Below are 24,226 nucleotides of genomic sequence, written 5' to 3'. Positions count from 1 at the left end.
GCATTAAATGCACCAAGAACTCCAGTTTGAACCAACAGACTACCAAGTGACAACAAACTCCTAAGCATCGTCAAGCTCCCATAAGCATTATCGAGTTCCAACACATGCCGAGCTCCAAGACCATGCTAAGCTCCTAGACCATGCCAAGCTCCAAGACCATTCCAAGCTCCATAGACCATGTTGTGCTCCCATGAGCTCTAAAGTAGTCATTGAGAAAACCCAAGATGCTCCTACATCACCTTCACTAATTCTTTTCAATATTTTTTCCATCTCTTTTTGGACTAGGGTTTTTCCCATGTGGTTTTCTCTATTTCTTCTCTTTGTAGAGATTTAGTTGTGCTTGGTGGTTTTCTCTATAAGCCTTGTTTGTTGGGACCCAATTCTACTTTTTGTAGTAATTTATAAGTTTTTAGCTACAATTAGATATTTCCTAATTAACTCTAGTTGCTTAAGCTAAACTTTAGGAATCTAATAATTAATTATTTTATATTAATTATTATAATCCAACCTAGGTTAGACCTTTTTAGGTTTTTCATCTCCTTTATAAGGACAATCTCTCATTGTAAATAATCATTGAGATTCTTTTATTGTTGATTATAGAAATCTACTTTTTTGCTCATCAAGAATGCCTCATCTATGGATCTAGCAATTCCTAGCTCCATAGATTTTTTGCTTCTCTCTTTTATAATAGGTGCTTGCATGCAAGTGATTCTTGGGAGCTATGGGGTTGATCTTTCATCAACTTCAATACTTTCAAGCTTTCGATAAAAATTTAAACAAAAATACATCTTCGTTTTCTATTTTCACATCTATTGATCCAAGATAACTTATAAATATATTAAGTGTTCAATAATAGAATCATCATCTTTCATTGTTAACTAATATAAAATTCTCTTATGATATAACTTATTAGATAAACTTTTATTTTTCTAAATATTAACTATATGCTTCCACAACTTCTATACATAGTCTTCCACACACACATCCAAGATGAAAAAATCTATAAGACTCAATTGAATGGTTCCTTGTGCATTTTTTTATAACTTCTTACTATCTTCTTAAATTATAATGGATGGTTTTTAATATTGTAAACAATAAATCAAATATCATTTTCTACCAAAAGATTATACATCATAAGTTTTTACATCTTCTGGCAAGTGCCATTGAATCTCTCAATATCTTTACTACAATTGGAAGCCATGACCTACAATATAAAATATCAAACAATGAAATCTACTAGTAGAATGAAAACAATTAAATAATAAAGAGAAAGGCACACCCCTTTAAACAATTTTTTTTACCTTTAATACCAAATGTTGAAAATAAGATGAAGAAATCATTTAATTTACTAAATGTTTAACGTGATCACAACTATGAAAACTAAATTATAAAATTTATTACAATATTCAATACAATGTATTGATCATTAACCAAATAAAAAGACATACTTTTCAGAAAGAGAGTGCAAGTATATTTTTAATATTCAAAAGAGATATTTCTATATCCATACACTTCACTTCACTTCACTTCTCCTACAAAACCTAGAAACAATTGGATACCTATAAATGAGCCACACAAAAAAGTAATATGTCATAATCCAATTTATTTTAACGAGAGAATGGAGACCCCTTTGGTAAACCAAAACCAAACTTGTAGAAAATAAGCTACAATTTAACTAACACTAGGGGAAATTTCAAACCATGAGACATAACCAAATATTAACTTCATTCAACTACTTCCACCATAGGTTCTTTTATCTATAGACGCTCAAATATTTATCTTTCCAATTTTATGAAAACTCCGTAATGACTCTAGATTATCTAATGGACAATCACCTTCTAATTTTTGGTGTTTTATGTGTAACACTTCATATCCCAAAGTGGACACCTAAAAAGAGGAAATTTTATGCATTTTTTTGTATCTTTATCAATGATACATGTTCACCTTTTGAAAATATGTTTTTGAAGTATTAGATAGCAGCCACAAAGATAGGGGGCTGACCCCGAGGTACAAAAATTCTGAAAAGTTAGCCAGAGGTTAACTCCTAGTCATCTAATAGATACCAACTTTAAACTTTAAAAAAACATATAATGTCCATATCTAAAATAGCATTGCCATCAGTCCTGAAACTAGCAACAAGACAAAACTAAAATAATGCTAGCAACACTTAAACAAATCATTGCTATCGGTCCCATATATAGTTATAAGCATACAATGTAAAACCCCATAGGGTAACTAGTTTAATCTAATCAAAATCATTAAAAAAACTAGAAAAACGCTAGACCTAGGGCTAGATACCCTCCTTCTTTCTAGGATCCTCATCCTTCTTCTTTTCCAGTGCATCCTTATTCATGTCCTTGCCCTCCACCTTGACCAGTTTGTCCAGGATCATCTTCAACCAGTCCTCTGCTAGGAACCCATAAATGGATTGGGTTGTGTCACTTTCCTTGCCTAGGTCCTTCTCATCTTTATTCACCTAAAAAAAGTAAAGGGTGGTGGTCACAAAATGCATTCTCCACCAAAGTGTCAAATTTTTGGTAGATATCAATGTGGCTTTTTGTCATATCCCTCATCGACTACTCAAGCCTATCCAGTCTATCCTTGCTATGGCTCTATCTGTGGCTATTCTTTCCTTTTCCCCCTACCTTAGGAGTATCTTTCCTGGGGGAGGTGATGTCTGCCCCCGCCGCCCCCCCCCCCCCCCCGCTTCTAGCCGAGGTAGCTTCGAGGGTGTCAGAAATAGGAGAGGGGCTAAGGGGGCTAGGGACAAGCTTTGTATCCTCAGGGAGTCTCTTCTTTTCGGCAAGCTTAACATCACTTTTGGTAGATTCAGAGTTGGAATCATGCTTGGGGGGGACTTAAATTTTTCTAGCTAGAGGTGTTTGCTAGTTCTTCTGGTACTCTGCTCACTCTTCCTAGTGTTTGTCTCTGACTCAATGAGGATAATTTTAACCTCAAGGCTAGTGGTTTTCTTGATCTTTCTATAGCTAGGACCAGGGCCAAGATCCAAAGAGACTTGGGGGGGTGACAGAAGCCAATGGGTTGACCAAGAGTGGCAGGTTTTGTGCAAGATGGTGGATATACAATTTGTTCATGAGCTCCTGATGGATGAGGTATAGAAGGTTTTACCCTCCTCATGTTTCCTCCTAGCTTTATAGATACAATCTTCCATAGAATGCAACAAAAGAAATGGGAAGCAAATATGGTCTAGGTTTCTAAAGTGATTAAGAATGGGGAAATGGTACCTTATGAAAATATGTTATTATAGTTTTCCATGTAAATTTTTCTTCTAAACTCATGGGGTGCATTTTCTAAGGAACATGGAGGCACATAAATGGCATAGGACTTGCCAAGATAATGTTAATTATTCTAACATGTTTTTATCCACTCAATTAATTCATAGAAGAGTATATAAAATGTGATGTGAATAATAGATGCATATTCATAACACTATTATTAAAATATACTTAATAATAAATTCTAACAAACCTAATAATAATTATTGTATGCAGCCTATGATGCAATAATCTTAAAATGATATTCTTCAAATAATCTATATAATTTTTAAAAATAAAATCCATACCCAATCTATAAATATTTGAATATTGAAAATAAGAAGAAATGAATAATTATATTGTATTTTACATTAGTTGTTCTTATATATTTCCATTGGTCATTCTATCAAAGAATACTATTTTCCTATTTTTCCTTGTAAATTATAAAAAATATGCAATGTTTGACTTTTAAAGTATTTGATATTTAAAAGTTAATAGTAAATACAAAGATTCCTTAGTTTTCACATCCATTCAAAGTAAAGTGTAATATCTAGTTTGACCATTTCTCTTACCTTAGTATGTGTCACCTATCAAAAAGTTCTAACCTAAAACTCATCCCTATGAGTGAGACTCAACCATGTTCTTTCCTTTAGAGGATTCAAAATCTAGATCTAATAATTGATGGTTGATGATTGGACCTTTAGTTATAGAGTTACGAACTTGTCTCAAATCATTTTTGATATGGTCTAAATATACTCATTATTGAGGTGGAAAATCAAAAATAAATAGGTTTGACTACATATTATAAAAATTAGTAAGAAAAAAAATCCCAAATTATGATTTAAATATACATATAAACAAATAATAATTTTTTTTGTGATATTAGATACTATTGTATTTAAGGATGACTATTTTATGACACAATTTAATAGTCTTACTTTTCATCTAAACAAAATATAATTGAAATAAAGATCTTAAATACACCACTCAAATTATATTATAAAATATTGACTTTGAAATACACACACACATGTGCGCTTAATAGATACATAAATTATAATTTCCAATTAAATTATTATTTCTTTATAACACTTAATATATTTTTATTCAACAATTTTATTTTATTTTTATAATTTGTAAAAATATATTAATGAAAAACTTATTAAATTTTAACTTTAGTTTTAGAAAATTCATCATTATTTAGTTCAAACACCATTTACATGATATATTACCATAAATCTATTTAATATATAAATTTAGCTTTTTCAATAAAACATTTTCAATCTCTTTTTTTTGTCCATGCCCATTTAGGGTAAAGCTGTAAATGTTGGTGTCAGATTGCCTCGTACCCCTCACCTACTTCAAGAAAGGGACATTAATACGCCAAACGCACCCACCCTTCAGTGGCACCGGCTACGGTACAACATATTTGCACCGGCCGATGATCTCATTTCCTCATCCCATTCGATGCAATGTCCATCATCTCTGACATGTCCAGTTTGTCAGACTTTTAACAAACGTGTAGTCATCCTGTATTTATTGAGATTATGTTTAATAACTTTTTATTCATATTAGTTTTTTATTTTTATTAAGGTTGCTATGTAAATGTGCTTATTTAGATAAGTAAAATGCTTATAAGTAAATTTTTGTGCATGATTGTTTTAAACATAAATTTAATGAATAATTAATGAGTTCTAAAGAATAGTTAAATATTATTAATAGATAATATACTAATATAGACTATTTTTAATATTATCATTAAAAGTTCAATATTTTTTTTTTATTTACATAAATTTATAATTTTTCTTATATTTTTTCAAATGAATAGTTTTTAAATTTTCCTTCACATTAAATTTATATTTTTGAAATTTTTGAATCTTAAATTTATTTTAAAAATGATTTTATAATTTTTCAATTTAAATTTGATAACAAATCATAAATATAATAATTTAAAAGTTAATTTTTAAAAATATATTTTTATATAACAATATATAATATGATAGAATTTAATGATGTTCTTTTTTTATATATTAAATAAAATTAATTTATAGGACTTGTTTTGTTTCATTTGGATTTTTTTTTAATATATGTATTTTCTACTTTTTCATGTTATATTTCTATATACTTTTAGAACTTTATATTGGTCGAATTTGATGATTTTTATGAGTTATTTTTTATTAAGGTGAATGGATTAATGTTTCTTTTTTTTTTTTTAATGTAAGTGTCTTAGTTTAGATTTTTATATTTTTATATAATATAATTTTTGTCATTCAATTAGAAATATTTAAAAAATGATATTACTTATATTATATTATTGTTTAACAAATATTATTATATATTATTATTATAAAACTACTATTATTTTTATATTATAATTTATTTATAATATACTATCATATGATATATATATATGTGTGTGTGTGTGTGTATGCATTAGAGCATATATCAATAATTATATTTAGAAATAAAATTTAAATTTAAATTTAAATTCATATTATTATAGAAAACTATAGCTATATAACATTTTTATCTTCTATATGTTAGTATATTTTATTAATAAAAATGTTATATAGCTATAGTTTTCCATAATGATATGAATTTAAATTTTTATATAAATATATTGTTATGAATTTAAATTTAAATCATCCAAATGAAATAAAACAAGTACTATAAACTATTTTTTATGATTTGATATCAAATTTAAATTTTAAAATTATAAAATCATTTTCTTTTATAAATTTAAAATTCAAAATTTACTTCGGTAGTAGCTTGAGGACCTAGTGGAGAAGGATACCCGATGCTATTATATAGATATCTACATCTACGAATAAAGGCCATAGAATTTTAAGGCTCGTCACCCCATAGAATTTTAAGGCCTGCCGCATCATGCTCTACCCCCAATTATTCTGGATAGCCCATACCCTACTATTCTAAGGCCCCCTACTATTATATTATTCCCCTGCCCCCTACAATAAGTCCTATAAATTAAGAAATAATGGAAAAGCTCGAATGGAAAATGGCAGAGGGCTTTCTTGTTCTGGCTGCTAGGGCCTACGTGCCCTAGCTCGATCTGTTTCTCATGATCTGTCATGCCCTGGGCAAGCTATGTGCTCGTGGGCTATGTTTGAGGGCATTCTTGCTGGTGTGTTGGGTCTTGACGCATCTTTGGCCATGGGATAGGGCTTGCTACCAGGCGTCATTTCTCTCCTGCTGCATGGTGAGTATGAGCCCATGGCGTTAGGGGATTGAGGGGCTCTTGCCCCCTTTTTTCCTTGCTGGATTGCCAAGCCCAAGCTCAGGTTTAATGGGGGATCTAGGGGTTGCCTCTCCCAGGCCTTCGAGTGAAGACTTGGTGATGGGGGAGCTTTTTTTGGGGATGCATGACAGTAGCAACAGTATGAAGGATAAATTCCAATCAAAGGAAGGAGAGTCCTCTTCAAATGGAAAACTCCGACTTCAAAAAATTAATGGGTGTCTACAGAAAGCCGAGGTTCATCCTATTCTAGTAGTTCAACCTGAACAAGTTTCAGAAGATGTTGAGTACTAGAATAACCATGCTCTTATATGTAAACTTTTGGGCCTCCACCTTTCATTACCGGTGTTGGATTCTTGGGCCCGTCAGGTGTGGAATCCAGAAGGAGATATGGAGATTCTATTAAAAACTAATAACTACTTTATGGTTATATTCTCTTGCATGTCAGACAAGAATAAGGCTTTTGAAGGAGGCCCTTATTTCTTTAACTAGGTGGGGCTTTTCGTCAAGCCTTGGCCCACAGGCTTTAACTCTGTTGAGGAGATTCCCTCTCGGGTTCCAGTCCAAGTTTGCCTACCAAGACTTCCTTTGGAGTTCTGGAGGGAGGATATTCTTCACTCAATTTTGATGCTTCTTGGAAAACTTGTGGGATCTACTACACAAAGGCAAGATCATAAGGTAATCTCTTTTGCTCGTATTTGTGTTGAAGTTGATTTGAATAATCCATTGCTAGACTCTATGAAGATTTGTATGGGCTCTATTTCCTGGATCTAGTAGTTCAGATGCAAAATTTGCCATGAGTATGGTCACCTACTATGTCGTTGTCCTAGATATAAGAATCCCTCCCTGGATGCTCTGATTCCCCCTAGGGAGGACAAGGGAAAGGCTAAAGCTTCTAATGGACCTGTTGATAGTGAGGGATTTACTCAGGTTAAATCTCACAACAAGGGAAAAGGAAAGAAAAGAACCTAGACAGAAAGGTAGACTGATGACACTTTTAATAGGTTTGATGCTCTTGAAAACATGGACCAAGAGGCAAGTATCCCAGTTGAGCTCTCCCTGGAGGCCATTATTCAGCAGGAGAATCATGAAGGAGATATGTAGAGAGAGGGTCAGCTTTTTGATAAAGGGGACCTACATGGAAAGCAGTTGGATAATGATGGACCTCCTCTTGTTCAGAATATGGGGGATCTTAGTGGAGCACAGGGCTCACAGGGACCAGCAAGGGTGTCTAATGAATCCCACAGGCCTAAAGGGGCATCTAATTATGTTAAGAATAATAAGGCTTCTCTCACTTTAGGCATTCAACATAAGTCTTTCAAAAAGGGGCCTTTAGATAAACCAATAAAAAGTGGTAGGAAGACTGATCAAGAGAAAGTGAAGATAATGGGTGAAAATTTGGTGGAGTATGGGTCAGTATGTCTCATTGATTCTCATTTCTCTCAACCCCATAAATGATTGTGCTATCATGGAATGTAAGGGGGTTGAACAAAATCCCCAAACAAAAGGTTGTTCGTAGATTAATTGAATCTTAGTCTCCTGATGTGGTTTTTATTCAGGAAACTAAGCTTTCTTTGGATGGTTTGGCTAAGTGTGCTACGTATATTTGGCCCAGTGGCTCTTGGTAGGGGGTGGGGGCCTTGAATAGTTTTGGAGGGGTGGCTTGCTTTTGGGATCCTAGGAAAGTCTCCCTTTTATGGTGGTTCTCCAGTCGGTCATCGATTTCTTTGATAGCCACTAGCTTTGAGAATGGTGAAAGGTGCTTCTTATCCAATATTTATGCTGCTATAGACTTTGCAGGTAAAGCTCAGTTATGGGCCCATATTAGATTCATTCGATCTTTGGAACCTCTTCTTCCATGGATTATGGCAGGAGACTTCAATGTTGTTATTAGCTTGGAGGAAAAAAGGGGTGGGCTAGCAAAGCTGGATCAATCTTCTAATCTACTCAGAGATATGATTGGCTTATTATTTCTCATTGATGTGAAGCCAAATAATGGAGTCTTTACATGGAATAATCAGAGATGTGGTGGTGAGGCTATCTCGAAAAGGCTTGATAGATTTCTGGTCTCTTGCTATTGGATGGACAATAGGTGGATTACCAGTTCTAAAATTCTTGATTGGAGGGGATCAGACCATTGGCCTATTAAGCTTTCCATCATTTCATATAGGATTACCAAGAATCCCTCTTTCAAATTCCAGTTGATGTGGTTATGAGACTCATCTTTACCTGATCTAATGGTTGACTGGTGGTATGAGGGGATGCCTAATCATGGTATAGCAATGTATACTTTTAGTAAGAGGCTTTAGCATGTGAAGTACAGGCTTAAGAGATGGAATAAACAGTGTTTCAGCTATCTATAGGTTCAGAAGACTGCGGCTCAAACCAAGCTCAATAGTATCACCTGACAGATTTGAGACCATGGGTTGAGCTCTGAGATGAGTGAAGTTGAGACTCTGGCCCTTAAAGAGCTAGAAGAATGGGAGCTTCAGGAGGAAATTTTTTGGAAGCAAAAATCTCGTATTGCTTAGCTTGAGGAGGGGGATAGGAACACTGCTTTCTTCCACAACTCAGTTAAGGCATGGTGGTAAGGGAATTCTCTTTCCTCTCTTGTATTATCAAATGGAACTCAGATCTATTCTCATGAAGCTATCTCTAGGGAAGCAGTCAAGTACTTCTCTAATCTCTTTTCCAGGGAGGAGCCTGGAGGTGGGCATGAGGAGCACAACATTTTGGATTGCATCCCTCATCTTGTCTTTGCAAACATGAATGAAGCCCTATTATTTCCTATCTCACTTCTAGAACTGGAGAAAATTGTGTTCAATATGAAGAAGGGTAAGGCCCCTAGTCCATATGGGTTTCCAATTGAATTTTTACAAGAATTCTAGGAGGTAATAAAGTATGATCTTCTAGATCTAGTCCAGGAATCACACAGGAATAAACAAATGTTGAAGTCTCTGAACTCGACCTTCTTGGCCCTTATACCTAAGAAGGAAGGTGTTGATAGGGTTGATCAGTTCAAACCTGTAGCTTTGTGTAATTTGGTCTATAAGATCATCACCAAGCTAATTGCAGAGAGGCTCAAACCATTCCTCAACTCTTCAATCTTTGCAGAACAGGGTGGCTTTGGAGACAGAAGACAAATTTTGGATGGAGTTGTGATAGCAACGGAGGCTGTCCATTCTATGGCCAACTCTAAGGAGAAAGCTATGTTTATAAAACTCGACATGGCCAAGGCTTATGATTGGGTGAGTTGGGAGTTCTTACAAAAAATTCTTTTGAAGTTTGGGTTTGTGGTGGAATGGGTTGAATGGGTTCTTAGCTGCATGACCTCGTCCTCCTTCTCTGTTCTTATTAATGGAGAATCTTCAGAGCTGTTTGGTGCCTCTCGAGGACTTAGGAAAGGTGACCCTTTATCTCCCTATTTATTCATTATCATGGCAGAAGGGCTTGGCAGATTTTTAAAAGCTCAAGTTTGGCAAGGGTTTATCCAAGGGTGGAGTTGGAGTAATAACCTTCCTTTGTATTCTCATCTTCAATCTGTGGATGATACTGGGCTTCTGGGTAGGGCTAGAATCAATGACATAGTTAATATCAGGAAATCCTTGGATATCTATTTGAAAACCTCATGTCAGAAAATTAATGATGATAAGTCTTCTATCTTTTTCTTTAACACTCCAAGGCTTATTCAGAATAGGATTGCTAGAATTCTTAGGTTCTAGATTGGTTCGCTCCCCCTGATGTATCTTGGGGTCCCTCTGTCCTTGGGTGTTCAGCAGAGAGATTATTGGCAGGGGATTTTGGATAAATTTAGAAGTAAGGTTAGTCATTGGACTTATAGATGGCTTTCTTCTGTTGGGAGATTGGTTCTGCTTAAGACTGTGGTGTAGTCTCTTCCCATTTACTGGTGTGGTGTGTAGATCCCCCCTTCTAGTTTTGTGAGAGAGTTTGATGCTTTATCTAGGCAATTCCTTTGGTCTGGCAGTCTTCTTTCCTCGAAGTGGAGTCTAGTCAACTAGGAGACTATGTGTAGGCCAAAGCATGTAGGTGGCCTCGGTCTTCGTTCGATGGATCTTGTTGTCACTGCATTGGCTGCCAAATTATACTAGCATTGGTATAACAGTCAAGACCAAGAGTGGGCCAAGATTATCACTCATAAGTACCTTCCTGGTGCGGATTGTTCTAAGGTGCCACGACTTCCTTTGGTGGGTAAAGGTTCATGTATTTGGAATACTCTCAAGAGGGAAGCACAAATTGTTAAGGAGGGGCTCTTCTGGATTTGTAACAAAGCCTCAAAAACTCTGTTTTGGCAAGACTCATGGGATGGCCATCCTCCTATTCTCTCTAGCTTTCCCCAACTTATCCCCCTCTCCCAAACCTTTTCTAATGTTGGGTGGATTAGGGTGGAGCATTTTAAGATGGTTAAGCGCCTGGGTCAGGTTGAGATAACTTGTTGGAAGGATCCTCGAGAGTGGCCGATGGGTGGATTTGTTGCGAATCGGTCTCTCCTCTCTCGAGTTCTGGAGGGTAGGTTTTGTAGCTCTCTCAATGGGAGGGACAACTTAGCTTGGAGTCCAAGTCCAAAAGGAAAATTCATAGTGGCTCAAGGCTATGCTATTCTTGACGGGAACCTTCATGGGCAGGTTGAAGTGCACTAATGGAAGAAAGTTTGGAGTAGCTTTTCATGGCCCGAGTGTAACTTTTTCTTATGGGTGTTGGTTCAGAAGAAATGCCTTACTTGGGAGAATCTTTGCACACGAGGTTTTCTGGGCCCCTCGATTTGCTTTCTTTGTAGGCATAATGAGGAGTGTGCCTCAAACTTTTTTTTCCTTTGCCCCTTCTCAAGAGAGATATGGCATAGATGGTGGGAGGCTTGGGGTCATGGATGCTTTCATGCTAACTCTCTTATTGAATTTTGGGAAAGCTTGGGCAGACCTCTTGTGAAGACTTCTTTCTTATAGCTAGCCTGGTTGGTTGGTCCAGTCTTCATTCTCTTGAACCTTTGGCTAGAAAGGAATCATAGGATTTTTTTTGATGCCAAATCTAGCAGCTCTCAATTGTGGAAGTTGATTCTTAATAGAATTCAGTAGATGATATACGCAAAGTGTGATATGTTTGTTAATATTGATCCTGGGGATCAAGTTATTGTGAAGAATTTGAACCTGAAGGATAGCAGGTGGGGTAGCAGTCCCAGTAATAGACCAAGCCATGGGAAGTAGCAGGTGTGTAGAGATGGGAGATGGTCCCCTCCCCCGACTGGGTTCTTGAAGATCAATACAGATGGGTCTTCTTGGGGGAATCCTAGGCATGCCAGTATTGGGGCTATTGGTAGAAGTGATGTTAGAGGTGCAGTTTTTCTACTATTTGTTTACAAGGGTAAGCATTCTAATAACCTGATGGATGCCTTGGCCATTAAGGTTGCTATTGAGCGGGGTTGCTCGTTAGGATGGCAGAATTTCATCTGTGAGTCTAACTCACAGATTGTTGTGGATATGTTGAACAACTAGAAGCTGGATAATGTTAGTTGGCAACTTGCTTCTTTAGCCAAACAAATTCTTTGTCTTTTTAGGTTGGTGGACTCTGTCTCCTTCCATCATATTCCTTGCGGGTGGAATAGAGTGGCCGATTGTCTAGCTAAGTGGGCTTCAGAGAATGTGGGTGAGTGGAATATTAATGGTAGGGATGAGTTACCCACTGAGTACTATGAGATTATTGATTAGATGCTTCTGGAGGACAAGAGTTTGTAGGGTTCCATTGGGCCTTGGGCCTTTGCTTTGTTCTTGGTCTTTGATTGAATAAATTTTTACCCCTCTTTTTTCAAATTTTTTTTTTAAAAATTAATTTTTTTTATTAAAAAAGTCCTATAAATTAATTTTATTTTAATATATAAAATAAGAACATGATTAAATTCTATCATATTATATATTGTTATATAAAAATATATTTTAAAAAATTAACTTTTAAATTATTATATTTATAATTTGTTATCAAATTTAAATTGAAAAATTATAAAATCATTTTTTTAATAAATTTAAAATTCAAAATTTTCAAAAATATAAATTTAATGTGAAGGAAAATTTAAAAACTATTCATTTGAAAAAATATAAGAAAAATTATAAATTTATGTAAATAAAAAAAAATATATTGAACTTTTAATAATAATATTAAAAATAGTCTATATTAGTATATTATGTATTAATAATATTTAACTATTCTTAAAAACTCATTAATTATTCATTAAATTTATGTTTAAAACAATCATGCACAAAAATTTACTTATATTATTAAACATAATTTCAATAAATACGGAATGACTGCACGTTTGTTAAAAGTCTAACAAACTAGACATGTCAGAGATGATGGACATTGCATCAAATGGGATGAGGAAATGACATCACCGGTCGGTGCAAATATGTTGCACCATAGCCGATGCCCCCTTCAGTAGCCTAATTTCTTGGTAAGAGTGTGGTCTTAGAATTGTCTTTTCACGCATGACTCACTGTCAAAACAACAAAAGTTGTGTCTGATTGTTGTGCATTTTATAATACGCATTTTATAATAATGTAGTGCTATCTAGTCAGATGAACTCGCCCACAATACCTTATTTTCTATTCACTTTAATTGTGCGAATTATATTCTGCCACTTAATTCAAAAGAAGATAATAAGGTCAAAGGAAAGATCGTCTGAATGCAGATTTGAGACCGAAACGTCGTCCTCAGTGGCCAAAACTACAATAACAATAGTTGGTGGTAGTCTTAATATTTTTTGTTTAATCTAATGCTTGTGATATAACTATCAGGATTTAAGTGTGTGATTTTGAGTCAAACTCATTGACCCATGTTTCATGAGTAGTGATTCAACATAATCCATCTCTCATAAGAATAAATGGAACACTTAGCACTCATTGGATCTAGGTGATGCTCATAGGGGTGAAGCACCGAGACTTCCCAGGAGGTCACCCATCCCACTACTACTCCTGGGATAATCTAATGTTGTTAATACAATTACATACTCTCTTTTTAAAAATAATGGTTGTTGTTATTATAGGATGCTACATAAGATAATAAACAAACAAACATTGAATGATATCGATTTAGTGTGGAGAATATCTTTTATTTATTGAAGATTTAATGATATCATTTAGACCCTTTTTTTCAAATAGAGGGTTCAAACTTGAGAAGCAACCTAGCTAAGGTACAAGACCAACGAACTACCAACCAACAAAGAGCACCACTAAAATGTTTAGGAACCTAATACAGGCTCACTCATGCCTAAAACCTCTTCTGCTTAGAACCAAAGACTGAGAAGCATCCACACCATCAAAATTACCAGTGCTAGGATCCATTTTTAGACCATTTTGAATATGTTAACAAATAGAAAATATAATGAGATGACATTAAATTTGAAATTTGAAATTAAAACCCACTTTCTCGATAGATTACGTTAAATTATTTGAAATACTTTCTACCTAAATTTTAACTTTACCCTTTCCTCCCATGTTTGCTCCATATATTCACTAGAACTATGTTTGGCTTTTCTGAAGAATTTCGTAGGAAAACAAATGCTAAGAAATGGAAAGTAACAACCCGTTACCATGTTTTCTCTTCCCTCTTATTGTGTTGATTATATTTCATCTTTGTGACAAGTGTGGTGCTGATGGAGGAGATACTCCCTCCTTGGGCACCTCGATAAGTACAAATTAGACAATAATTTCAAAGAATGAGACTTTTTAGTTAGGATTCTTCAGCTCGAGTGGAAGCAGTAATAAGATGTACATTGCCATCTAGTATGCCAAATGTTGCAATATTGGATTGTTTCTAATATTAAACTAATTCTTTCCTGTACTATTCTTTCCTTTCCTATAGTTGTTTTCTTTCTTGTAGCTTTATGCATATTGCACACAACTATATATGTACCTGTACAGTTTTATGTGAATACAAGAATGGAAAATATTCTTTTGGTTTTTGATTTTCAAGTTGGTATTAGAACACTGAATCTTGAATCATTTGTATCCTTCCATTTAACCATGGTTAATTTAGATTTGGAAGTATTTGACAGCAAATTATTTGAGAGAAAATCTGCTCTCATTATTATTCAATCTGAAGGTTCATCGTTCAAGGAAAATATTACACTCGATGAAACAAACTATGATTTGTGGTCTCAAATCATGGAGATACATATTGTTGAGAAGGAGAAATTCTCTTTCATTCTTGTTAACTCATAGCCACCTACTGAGAAGGATGATGGATATGAGAAGTGGTATGCACACAATCAAAAGGTCAAAAGATGGTTGTTGATATCTATGTCCCCAGAAATTATGAAGTGATACATTCACTTACCCACTGCTCGAGATATTTGGAAAGCTTTTTCTCTAAGGCTTTTTATGATGAAGCAAATGAATTGTAGGTGTTTATCTTGAATCATAGGGCTTTCTCTGCCAACTAGAATGGTAGAACACTCTTTGTGTATTATGGAGAATTAATCAAGATTTTTGGTGAGTTGGATCATCATGATAAAGTGATCATGGAAAGTGAGAAGGATGTTGAATATTACCAAAAATTAGTTCAGTGACAAAGGGTGCATATTTTTCTTGCTGGATTAGATGGTGACTTCAAACAAGTTTGTGGTTAAATTTTTGAGAAAGGATCCTATTCCCTAATTAGAAGCACGTTATGCATTGGTCCACCATGAATCTGTTTGATGCACAACAATGATTAGAGAACCAAAAAAGAATGAAGCTTCAACCATGGTGACTTGAAACTCATCTAATCTAAATGGGCCTCCTCACAACTTGCCTAAGATCACTAATGGTGTTGATAAATCCACCTACAAATGCACCCATTGCAATCAAACTAGTCATACCAAAAGTCACTACTTTGAACTTGTTGGGTATCCAGAATGGTGGGATCATAGCCGTGATTCACGAAAGAAGAATTCCAAGAAGACCTCCAGTGTAACATTTATTGAAACAAAGATAGAGGATAATGTTGCTGGAAAAATCTTGGCATTAGCAGTAGTGGCAGGTAATGGTGGTAAGTCTTTAAATATGTCTACACTTGTTTCTAATAGTGCATGGATAATTGATTCTCGTGCTTTGGATCATATGATGTTTGATTCTAGATAGGTCTCATCCCTTAAACCATCCTCACAAAAAATTGTTTCCACTGCCAATGGCTCTCCAGCCCCAATTATTGGAGAAGGATCCTTACCTCTCACTGATAATTTGAATCTAGATTTTGTTTTAATGGTAATGTCTTTGGATTAAATTTCTTTTCCATTAACTTTTAATAAAAGTCTAGTTCCATTTATGATCATACATTCTGATGTTTGGGGTCCGTCCAAAGTCACTACCTTGGGTAGATCACGTTGGTTTGTTACTTTTATTGATGATTGTACTAGGATGACTTGGGTATGCTTGATGAAGTCTAAAAGCGATGTGAACTTGTTATTTCAAACAAATTATAACATGATTCATACTTAGTACAATGCACAAGTTCAAGTTCTTCATAGTGATAATGGAGGTGAATATTTGAGTTCTGAACTTCACTAGTATCTGAAAGCATGCAAAACTATTCATCAAACTACTTGTTGCAATATACCTCAGTAGAATGGGGTAGTAGAGAGAGAAAATTATCACTTTTTGAAGGTTTTCCATGCTTCTCTGATAGAAGCTCATATGCCATTATCCTATTGGGGCGAACCACTTACCTCTATAGCATATTTGATCAACTGGGTACCGTCCTGCATTATTGATTTCCAAACACCATCCCAAGCTCTCGTTGAGGTAGTTGTTGCTCCAACTATCCCAAATTTACCTCCTTACGTCCTTGGTTGTGTAGCTTTCATACACCTCCATAAGCATCAGCGCAACAAGTTATCTCCTCAAATGTTGTAATGTGTCTTTCTAGGATATGTTGCTTATCAAAAGGGGTACTGATGTTATCATCCTCCAACCCAATGAATTTTTATTACATTGGATGTAGTTTTTCATGAAGACTTTATGTATTTTTTCTCTGAGCTTGAACTTTAGGGGAAGTACTAGAAGGAAATCTAGACTCTAGACTATGATGATCACATCTCTGAAGATGTGGATGTTCACATCTCTGAAGCTATAGGTAGCTTGGACATTTCTGAAGATGTGGATGTTCACATCCCTGAAGATGTGGGTAGATTGGACATCTCTAAAGAAGGGGAACCCTCTGAAACTATTAATCAAGAAGTAGGTGAAACTTTGGATCAAAGTAGTGATGAACACCCAAAAACTCAAGCTGGGGGTCCATCTCTGTCCAAGTCCCTCACACCACACCAATCGCTTGCCAAGGATGTTCTTGAACCATCTAGAAAATAGCTACCTCAATATCTCACCAGAGGTATCCCTAAATCCACATAAGAACCCGAACTTTCTAGTAAAGTCAAATATGCTATGAGTCATTATGTGTCTAACAATTGTTTGTCAAAATCAAATCAGTCATTTGTAAATCAATTATCTACTGTATCTATTCCTAACAATGTGCATGAAGCCTTAGCTAATCCAAGGTGGAAAGCCACTATGAATGAGGAGATGAAATCATTATAGGAAAATAATACCTAGGAACTTGTTGACTATCCACCAGGAAAGAAACCAGTTGGATGTCAATGGGTTTATACTATTAAGTACAAAGTAGATGGTACAATTGAACACTTTAAGGCGAGACTGGTGGTAAAAAGGTACACCCAAACCTATGGGATTGATTATATAGAGACATTTGCACTTGTAGCTAAAATCAATACAGTATGAATTTTTTTGTCTCTAGCTATGAACTTGGGTTGGCCATTACAACAGTTTATGTGAAAAATGTCTTTCTACATGGAGAGTTATCTGAAGAAGTCTACATGGAACTCCCACCTGGCTGCATGATACCAGAAATACATAGTTTGAAGGTGTGCAGATTAAAGAAGTCACTATATGGGTTGAAACAATCTTTGAGGGCATGGTTCGAAAGATTCACAAAGTCAATGAAAGCCTTTGGTTACCATTAGAGAAATTCAGGGCATACTTTATGGGTAAAAGTACAAACCTTTGTCAACGTTTTGTAAAGGAAAAGGCTAACAAAAGTATAATTGTTCACCTTCAATTACATAAAACTAATATTATTATTTAGAATTTGAAGAATAAACTAATAAAATTTGTAGATATGGATGAAGTTTAGGATTATAATTTTTAATAATTATTTGGAATAAGAATTGATATATTTTCCTAATTATTATAGATGATTTTTTAATACTAAAAATTAGGGATTTAGTTCCCACCATAAAACTATATAAAAATAAACGTATTTCCATTTGAGCTCAAACTATGTTATATATAAGATATATAGCTAAAACAATCAAATATAAAAATTTACTTTAGACTTATATTTTCTCTTTTAAAATGATTCAAATTTCAACTCACCTGAAATCAATAGTTTTCATCTCCCACCACATTTTTCAGAACAAATCTATTCTAACCAAAAGAAAAATTATACATTCTGGAAGAGGACTCTCTCCTCTAGAATGTCATATAATTTTATTTTATTTTTGATATGATTTCATATTATTTTCTTTCTCATAATCAACATCTTTTTGAGTGTTAAAATACATGCTTGTAGAATTTTTTAATTACAATATATTATATCTAATTAAGATACTATAAACTCTATATGAGATAATTTGTAACCTTGAGCTCTATAAATTGATGTTTATATGTTACCAAAAAAAAATCATAAAAAATAGTAAGAGCTATTGAAATGTTAGTTTTCAGAAATAATTTATTTTTTAGTAATTGGATACAAACTAGTATAAAACATGCATTTAATAGACATTTCCAATTGGAAAAGTGTGAGATCATCTACAACTTAGCTAGAATGAGATTATCTAGAGCATATGTTTGAATAAAATTTATTTTTGGATAGAAATACTCAAATTCGGTCATTCTAATAAGTCAGCTTGAAAGGTGACACAACTTTGTACTTTTACCCTTATTCATAAAGAATCAGGAAGATAAGATCACTACACTTATTATGTATGTGGATGACATGATAGTTACAGGAAATGATCTCAAAGAAAGGAGGGATCTATAGGATTACTTGTTTAGGGAATTCAAAATGAAAGACCTCGGTCCCTTGAAATATTTCCTTGGGATAAAAGTGTCTCGATCTGATAAAGGGATCTTTTTGTCTCAAAGAAAGTGTACCTTAGACTTGTTATGAAAAATTGATATGTGAGCATGTCAACCCATTGATACACCAGTGGAAGAAGGATTGAAGTTATGTTTTGAGTCTAATTAGGAACCAGTTGATAAAGGAAGATACTAGAGAGACTTGTAGGAAAATTGATGTACTTAGCACACACAAGGCCAGACCTTGCCTATGCATTAAGTATTGTTAGCCAATTTATGCATAATGTAAGTGATTTGGGAAACTTACAACAAATTGCAATCTAAAGACGAAACCACTAAAACAAAATCTAGATACAAAGTATCAGTGAGAGGTAAGGATCCTTCTCCAATAACTAGGGTGGAGAACCATTGGTAGTGGAAACAAATTTTTGTGAGGATGGTTTGAGGGATGTTTCCCAAATCACTTACATTCTCTTCAGCCTGAATGGAAGCAGTAATAAGTGGAACATTGGCATCTAGTATGCCAAATTAGTAGAGAAGGCAATTGTTTGGGTGGATAATAGAGAAAGACCCGCAAAGAATAGGCTTGATATTTTGAAGCTTTCCACACAAGGCAGTCTAGAACTATTTGATGCATAGGATGCATCTCTAATTCAGTCTGTGAACATCACTAACAAAGCTTCTCGTCTTGTGATTTTAGATTTTGGCAATTTTGTTGTGCTGAGCGATGACAATAGTAAATTTGATATTTGTTGGCAGAGCTTCGACCATCCCACGGATACATGGTTGCCCGGGATGAAGATCGGTGGAGAGCGAAAGCTTGTCTATTGGAAGAATTCGTGGGATCCAACACCTGGCCATTATTCCTTCCAATAAGATCCCTCCGGGACCAAAAAAATTGTGCTAGAGGACTCCAGTCAAGACGAGAAGCAATTCCTAGTCGAGATCGATTCTCTCAAAAGCGTGCAACATCTGAATTTGGTTAGGCTTCAAGGATTCTATGCGGAAAGATCAGAAAGGCTGCTCGTTTACGAGTACATGCCCAACGGATCTCTCAATTCATTGCTCTTTCGAAGAAGTGATGATATTAAGGTATGTCTCGATTGGAAGACCCGATTTGAGATTGCACTGGGCATCATAAAAGGGTTATTGTATCTTCACGAAGGATGCAGAGAGGCCATCATTCACAATGATGTTAAGCCTGAAAACATTCTTATGGATGATGACTTTACTCAAAAGTGTAAATCATTAAATGAGCAGATTAAATCAATCAATGAAGAAGACAAAATATAATGATACAACTATTTATTGTGGTTGAGAAAAACTTTTCCTATGTCCACACTTAAAGTAGGGAACAATTATATTAATGAAATATTTGGTACAATACAATATATGACTACATGAGTCATTTATAGAAAACTCATTGAATATGAAGAGATAATGGAGAGGGAATAATCATGACCATTGGGCTTCATATCCCAAAAATCTCCCTTGTGAAGTCCAACTGGCACAACCAAGCATCATGGCATTCTCTGCTTCCTATTCCACATCTCAAAAAATAACAACACCTAGACAAAACCGCAATGTTGCCAAACCTTGTTCTAGCACACTACAGATGAGTCTTCTCTAAGTTACACCAGAGTTATAAATATCTTCTCTATAATGCAGCCTACAACTCACATAATTTGCATCATTCTAATTCCATTCCTTGTTGGGTAGCAAGTGAAAAATATGAAGGCTATTGGGACTCGTCCATCAATAGAATTAGAAAACATATTGATTAAGGAAATTGAATTCCCCAAATTATAAGCATAAGTGTCAATTAATTGCCTCCTCCTGTGACTTCCTCTTGAGCCACCCAAGTCCATGAGTATTAAACCTTTTTTTATATTTGCTTTACTGAAGCAAAGATCAATTTGCCAATAACGTCTTCTACTTCACTAGCTATCCATTTGTCTTCTTGCTCAACAAACTTTTTGTGTGCTCCTTCACATTCTTGCACAGAGAAAATTGTAATTAATGCATTCTATTTTGCTTCTACTACTGCAATCTGCAACAATAAATCAACAGAGTCCTTATTAGACTCTAACATGTCAAAGGTAGCTGGATCATGTGCAGCCTTGAGCTCCTAGCTCTCTCTAGCCTCCTTGAGCTCTATAATCCCCACGCTCCTTAGATCTTTAATTGCCATGCACTTGGAATCCTCTTGTGGTTTATTTTTACAAAGCAAAAACTTCTTTGTGAGCAAGTCATATATTTGTGCAAGAAAGGGGTCCTCTGTCAAGTAAACCTCAGCTTCTTCATCTTCATCCTCACTTGCTTCAACACCCTCCTCTTCACTCCAATCCAAATTTTCAAGAAATTCTTCAATAATAAAATCGGCATCGTCATCTTCTTCCTCCATTTTTGCTCAAGCCAAACTAGCTCTGATACCAATTGTAAATTATTAAATGAGCAGATTAAATCAATCAGTAAAGAAGACAAAATATAATGACACAACTATTTATCGTGGTTTGGCAAAACTTTGCCTACATCCACACTCAAAGCAGGGAACAATTGTATTAATGAAATATCTGGTACAATACAATGTATGACTACACAAGTCATTTATAGAAAACTCATCGAATATGAAGAGACGATGGAGAGGGAACAATCATGACCATTGGGCTTCCCAACACAAAGCTGGTTGATTTTGGGTTGGCAAAGCTTTTGTATAGAGATTTTAGTCACGTTTCGATGATCATGAGAGGGACGAGAGGTTACTTCGCTCCAGAGTGGTTCTCTAGTCTACCCATAACTGCTGGAATATTAAATGCAAATGTTTGTTTGCCCCTGGAGCCAAACGCCCACCTACCACCTGACGACCAGCAGAATAGATAGAAACATAAATGCAGTGGGTGAGTTTTCAAATTCAAAAATGGGGGGAAAATATTTTGCAAGTATAAAAAAAGGAATGTTCTATTCCATTCGACCTATAGAAGAAGTTGAAATTGCAGGAAGAGCTTAGAGAGTTGTAGAGAGAGAGAAGTGATCAGCAGATCTAGTCGTCAGAGTGCAGAGAAAAGGAAGTTCATTTCGTGCCTACAGTTGTACATGTTTCTTCTTTGGTCATTCTATAAGTTTATTATTTTTTTGATTCGACCTATTGAAGCAGTGATTGCTCTAGGCATTATAGTATGCAGCCATTAGAGCTGCAAGTTTGAAGTTTAAAGTTTGAAGTTTGAAGTTTTAGGATTATTTTAGGGATTTTTGGTTGAAGCCGAATGCTCCCAAATTTTGTAATGATTTAATCCAAGTTGAATAGAAAGCAAGCAGGCATACTTGAATCTATTGCTCTTTCCTTGTTCATTGCATTTGATAAGTTTATTGTTGAGTATTTCAAGCTTTGGGTCTCTGGTTTTAATGGTGAAAATATTTATGTCATAAGTCTGCACTCGGTATTGTCCTTGGTAAAAATCATTCTCTACAGTGGCTACTGAGTTCACTCGGTGCCTTCTTCTACCGAATTACACTTTCCTGTGACTATCAAGTTGCTCTTCTACTGACCTCACTTAGTATTTTCTTCTACCGAGCTCCACCCTCCTGTGGCTACCAAGTTCACTCGATAATCACATTACCGAGCTCACTCGGTATCCTTTGGTTACTGAGTTGTTTTCTCTTCATTTACCAAGCTCACTCGGTATCCTTTGGCTATCGAGTTGCTTGCTCTTCATTTACTGAGCTCATTCGGTAACTTCTCCTACCACTCAATTTCTTAATGTTTGCCAAGCAAAATTGCCACTCGGTAATAGTTTGTGCCGAGCAAATTTTAGGTTTAGGGTTGATTTTTAAAGGTTGTGATTATTTCTTACAATAACTGCCAAGGTTGATGTCTTTAGTTTTGGTATGATTTTCTTGGAGATCGGTTCGAGGTGAAGAAATACAGAGGTGGTCGTGAAAGACTCAAACGAGCATTATTTTCCCTTTGGGTCACAGCTCAAGTTAAGCAGGGGAAAATGAGTAATGTTGTGGAGGAGTACGTTGCATTTGCAGAGGAGGCAGATAAAGAAGATGTGAAAAGATGAGGAAGTGAGACCAAGAAAGAATAATATAAGTCTCTCTCAGTCAGGATTGTTGAAATTGTCACACATGTTTTAGCAGACTGACATCTTTTCTAATTGTGTTCTTTCTCTTGTGTTTCCTCCGTTTGAGTCTGAGTTTTTTAATTGTGTTTTTCACACACTAGCCCACATTCCTTGCCCTCTTGTTTCATATCTTGACTTCATCTAACGAGGTTTCTATGAATTATTATGGCAAAGGTGCTACTTTTAGGTGGAATTTGCATGTTCACATAGGCGTATCTTATCTTAATCTTAACAAGGGGGACATTTAGTTTTAATTTTTCATTTTAGCTGACTATGTAGCCCATATTGTTACATAAATGAAAGATTTTTTAAAATAAAACTATTCTAGTATTGATTACTATTTCTATTAGATTAAATAAGAGAGAAGTACAAGTATAAAGTAGGCATAAATTGATTATTTTGATTAAATTCTAGATTAGGTCAATGGATTTTTTTGTTGCTTAGATTGAGTAGTGTTAAGTTCTTAAATTTGTGTAAAATTATAATTCAAAAATTGACTTTTAGGAATATATAAAAGTAAATTAAAAATATTTAGTTGAATGTAGTTGTTTTAAAAATTAAAATATTTTGTATAAGTTTGTTGATAGTATGACCTTTGTTCATGTCAATTGTTATTTGTGGTGTGATGTTATTGTAATGGTATGTTATATATTTATCAAAGAAAATTATTTATTTTGTTTCATTTATTATGAGTGTTAGCACATTCCTATAATCTATTAGATGTGTGCAATGCTTTTAGATATATGATTGTGTTTGAGTTTTTCAGTCAATGTTTCAGATCACACTCTAAAATTTGTCATCGAGACAAAAACCAATATAAGAAAATGAAAAAAGATGGATCACAAAGTGTGATCTAAATTGTTGAATAAAACAGTCAAACACAATCAAATATCCAAAATTATTACACACATTCATTAAAGTTTCGTTTAGCTTGTCTCTTTAATGGCATCAAGCAATTGTCAACCCAACATACTTTTTTGGTGTTGAAGGTATGATGACTTCTTTGAACCATTGTTACACCACCTTGGGGGACGAGTGGGTGATGGAGCCAAGGGAGTTTCAAGGATGGGGGATATAGGGGTCTTAATTTGGGGACACTTGGGGGATGTTGGGTGGATAGTGGCAAGGGACGGGGGGAGTTGTTTATACTATACATATGGTACTTAAAATGTTAGTTATGAAAAGATGTATTGCAATATATGATATAAAGATGCAAAAGAGTAGATACTTGAACATTGCATTGAATTGGAACATTGAACATCGAACATAAATAGTCAAAACAAATAGTCAACATCGGGATATCCCCTCCTCGACAGAGGCGGCAACATCTAGTAGCATCATTGGGGATGGGGGAACACAGTCCCCAAGTCTCGAATGTGTCCCTGTCTTGGGGACATAAGGCAAAAGAGGTGGGGGGGAGGAAGTCGTCCCTATGTT

This window comes from Cupressus sempervirens, chromosome 6, assembly GCF_028749045.1.
Source record: "Cupressus sempervirens isolate cs-2001-9-10 chromosome 6, ASM2874904v1, whole genome shotgun sequence".
Lineage (NCBI taxonomy): Eukaryota > Viridiplantae > Streptophyta > Pinopsida > Cupressales > Cupressaceae > Cupressus > Cupressus sempervirens.
This window is presented reverse-complemented; position numbering follows the sequence as displayed.